The 4351-nt window shown below is 40.8% G+C and overlaps 1 non-coding gene across 1 annotated transcript; it reads right to left on the bottom strand.

Moving 5' to 3' along the window:
• Positions 1-4009: 4009 nt before the first annotated feature.
• Positions 4010-4091, bottom strand: trnal-cag (transfer RNA leucine (anticodon CAG)). The gene has a single exon. It is a non-coding gene; the product is annotated as a tRNA-Leu (tRNA).
• Between the last annotated feature and the right edge of the window lie 260 nt (positions 4092-4351).

Below are 4351 nucleotides of genomic sequence, written 5' to 3'. Positions count from 1 at the left end.
TTGTCAATTCCAGCTGTCCGCTGCAGTGGCTGGTATATTAGGTCCAGGTCGATGTGCTTATTGATTGAATCTGTGGATGAGTGCCATGCCTTTAGGAATTCCCTGGCTGTTCTCTGTTTGGCTTGTCCTATAATAGTAGTGTTGTCCCAGTCGAACTCATGTTGCTTGTCATCTGAGTGTGTGGCTACTAAGGATAGCTGGTCATGTCGTTTCTTGGTTGTTGGTGTTCATGGATGCAGACCACTAGCTGTGTTCTTGTTTGTCCTTTGTAGTGTTTTGTGCAGTCCTTGCATGGGATTTTGTACACAACAAACAGTGAGACAAAGTATCGTACCCCTGATAACAAGGAAAAGACAAACACATAACCTCAACACCAAGGAGAGGGAAGCACTAAAAGCACTAAGAAACGATAAGAACATAATCATACTACCAGCAGACAAAGGCAGAATGACGGTCATCCTGGACAAAGCAGAGTACATCCAAAAAGCACAACAACTACTTGCAGATACCAACACCTACCAAAAAAGAGAGTTTGACCCCACCCCACAGCTCACCAATAGGATAAACAACACACTGAGGAACCTACAAAAAAACGGATAGATAACCAGGTTTGACCTACAGGGAATAAAACCTGAAAGCAACAACACCCCCAGATTCTATGGACTACCTAAAGCGCACAAACCAAACATCCCACTCAGACCCATACTATCACTACCAGGGACACCATCACACAAACTGGCTAAAGAACTACAGCAGAAACTGAAACACCTGATCAGCGGATCCAGACACTCTATACAGTCAACACAGGAATTCTTGGACATCACCGGAAATATACACATAGACAAGGAAGAAACTATGGTCTCATTCAATGTAACGGCACTGTTCACCTCTATCGACAAAACCCTAGCTAGAGAAACAATAGCTAACCTGCTGGACATACAGAACAGACAACAAGACGGGGAACCTATCAACAAAGACTGCATACTCAAACTACTGGATCTGTGCCTCACAACACACTTCACATTCAACAACCAAATATATGAACAAATCCACAGCACACCCATGGGCTCACCCATCTCTGGACTCATAGCAGGAGCGGTAATGCAAAGGTTAGAACAAACAGTCTTTCTGCAAATTCAACCCAAACTCTGGGTCAGATATGAAGGTGATACCTTTGTAATCATTAAAAACATAGAAATAGAGAACACACACAGGATCATCAACGCCACACTCACAGGAATCCGATTCACTAGAGAGGAAGAAAAGGACAACCAGCTCCCATTCCTAGACGTGATGGTAGAGAACACCGTATGGAGAATTCACCACAAAGGTATACAGGAAAGCCACACACACAGACCAGGTCCTGAACTACGAAAGCCACCACCCCAACACACACAAAAGAAGTTGCATCAAGACACTGTTCAAAAGGGCCACAACACACTGCAGTACACCAGAACTGCAAAAAGAGGAAGAAGAACACCTATACAATGTATTTGCCAAAAACGGATACCCCCGCAATTTCATCAACAGATGCCTAAGAGAAAGACAACGGAACAAGGACATGCCACAGCCCAAAGAACTAGTCATACTACCATACATCAAAAACATTTCTGAACTGACAGCCAGACTACTGCGACCACTAGGACTCATAACAGCACACAAACCAACAGCCACCCTCAGACAACAACTCACCAGGACAAAGGACCCAATACCCAGCATGAGCAAAACCAATGTAGTGTACAAAATCCCATGCAAGGACTGCACAAAACACTACATAGGACAAATAGGAAGACAGGTAACGGTCCGCATCCATGAACACCAACTAGCCACGAAATGACATGACCAGCTATCCTTAGTAGCCACACACTCAGATGACAAGCAACATGAGTTCGACTGGGACAACACTACTATTATAGGACAAGCCAAACAGAGAACAGCCAGGGAATTCCTAGAGGCATGGCACTCATCCACAGATTCAATCAATAAGCACATCGACCTGGACCCAATATACCAGCCACTGCAGCGGACAGCTGGAACGGACAACCAGAAGCGGCAGGTACAAATCACTATAAATGCCAGAGGAAACATCACAGAAGTGCTTCACAGGAGGCTCCCAAGCACTGAGGATGTCACTTAGACAGGGGATGAAATGTCTGCAACACACATTCCCAGCTCAGAGAACAGAACTAGATCAAATTAAAGTCTCTCAATTCCTCTTGTACATCTCAGATCTGCCACCTGTCTATGGAAGAGTGTAATGGAGACCTGACGACTAGCTTGAATTTTCTGGCTTAGTTGTCATTCGGATTTGATCCAAAAGCTGAATGCATATGGTCTTTTTGCCTTTCTGTTTGACGTCAAGCTTTCTCTTGAGGTTTATGCTTGTGTTTTATTCATTAAAGTGGCATCCTCTTAATATTAATAGCTAAGCTGCTTGAGAAGCAAAGCAATCTGCTTGTGTCCCTCTACACCATATGACTGGAAGATTATAGTTTAGATCCACCAGAGAGTAAATGAAATGTCATGTTTTGCACGATAAATACACTCGCTTTATATTCCCAACTGCTTTGTCATTAGATGAGGTAAAGGTTACTCAGGTCAAAAAAACATAATATCAATATATTTATGGATGGCAATATAAATCAATGATTTATAATTAATTGATCATCTCCCTTATTGTATGCTTCTGGGCACCAGCACTTTCTGGTAGACTGATAGACAGTTGTATTTGACATTTTGGCTAAATTAGATATTTGGACAATTGTATGCACATTTTGTTCAATTCTATAATGCAGGAAACCCTGTGACCATCTTTCTTACATGAGTGTCCAGTACAAATTTACACAAAAAAACTTGCACTTACATAGTGTCTTTAACAAACTTGTAAATACAGGTCAACTCTTAAATCTTATACCTGTTAACCAAACAGTTACATTAACTATATTAATTCGAGGTCTTCGGACTGTGGGCCAATTTATTATCTTAATATTAATTTGACTTAAGAAAGGATTGGGCAAGATTCTCCATTTTAACTTAGTAATGATTGAAAACTGGAACAATATTCATATTTACCTGTCTATGGTGTACATTCCTTCTTTGAACTCTTTGGCATTCTTTAGAATATGCTTAAATGGTGAGTACTGTGAAGGGGAAGGGGTAAGAATAGTGATATCTAGATGTTATAGTTCGCAGGATCAGGAATTACTACACAATAAAAAATAACTAAGGTCACTCTAGTTTGCATCTAAGTGGAATGATGGAGTTTGTTGACCAATCATGAACAGTCAATAACTAGCAATTAATCAGAACAGATCAAGTGCATGTTACAATTCTCTTAGGGGAAGCTAAACCAAAATAACCAAACTTGCCATCAAACCTAATTTATAAACTGGTCTCCTGATATAAAATCTCAGCTCTTTTGTATACATGAGCTACTCACACCATTATACCTTGCTTGTATATCACTTCCCAAACTTCTGGAACATTATTTTTATGTGTACAAAACAAAAACATAACCTTTTGTAAACTTTTGCTGGCTTGCACATTAATGTTGTGTTCCTTTGTCTCTGTCTGCTTTCTTTTTATCAGTATCTGTGTGTTCATTACCTAGATCCACTAGCTCTCTTCCCTTTGTGTCTAACCATGCTTATAGCTTCTATTTTAAAGTCCTTCAAGTTGGTAGTGCTTCCTCATCAAGGGTTGACAGGCCACATGGATTAGTATTATTTGCTTTCCAAGAAAATTACAATTGATCACTATGCAATTGACACAAACTCATTAAAGCCCTTTTCTTAAAAATATTTTAAAGAAGCTGCAAATTTTCCTTGCTGTACTGCTGAATCAAAGTTTATGATTGGAAGAAATCCTTTCTGGTGGAAAGCATTTTAAACAATAGGTTCAAAGTCATCTGTAATAAAATAGTATAGACAAGGATGTGGTCAATGTTTGGACTGTAGAGATCGAAGCAGCATTGTAACAATGCTGCGGCGGTGGAGCTGACCAGCTGAAATGGCAGTGGTGGGATTCGAACCCACGCCCCTTTCAGGACTGGAACCTGGATCCAGCGCCTTCGACCGCTCGGCCACACGACCAGACAAAATACTCTTCATTTGACTGGAAAAGTAACAACACTCAAGGTACTTCACATCATCCAGGACAAACTTCATTGACATTTCATCCAATACATTAAAAGATGCACTGTAACAACTCAACAACGCTCCTTTGATAGCACCTTCCGAACAAACAAGCTCCACCACGCAGAAAGATAAGGATAACAAGTTTACGGCAATAGCATCACTTGCAAGTCCCCTTCCATGTCATGCACTATCCTATCTTGGAAAAATAACACTGC

The sequence above is a fragment of the Hemiscyllium ocellatum genome, chromosome 2, assembly GCF_020745735.1.
Source record: "Hemiscyllium ocellatum isolate sHemOce1 chromosome 2, sHemOce1.pat.X.cur, whole genome shotgun sequence".
Lineage (NCBI taxonomy): Eukaryota > Metazoa > Chordata > Chondrichthyes > Orectolobiformes > Hemiscylliidae > Hemiscyllium > Hemiscyllium ocellatum.
The sequence above is the reverse complement of the archived record's forward strand: the minus strand, read 5'-3'. Positions and strand labels throughout refer to the sequence as shown.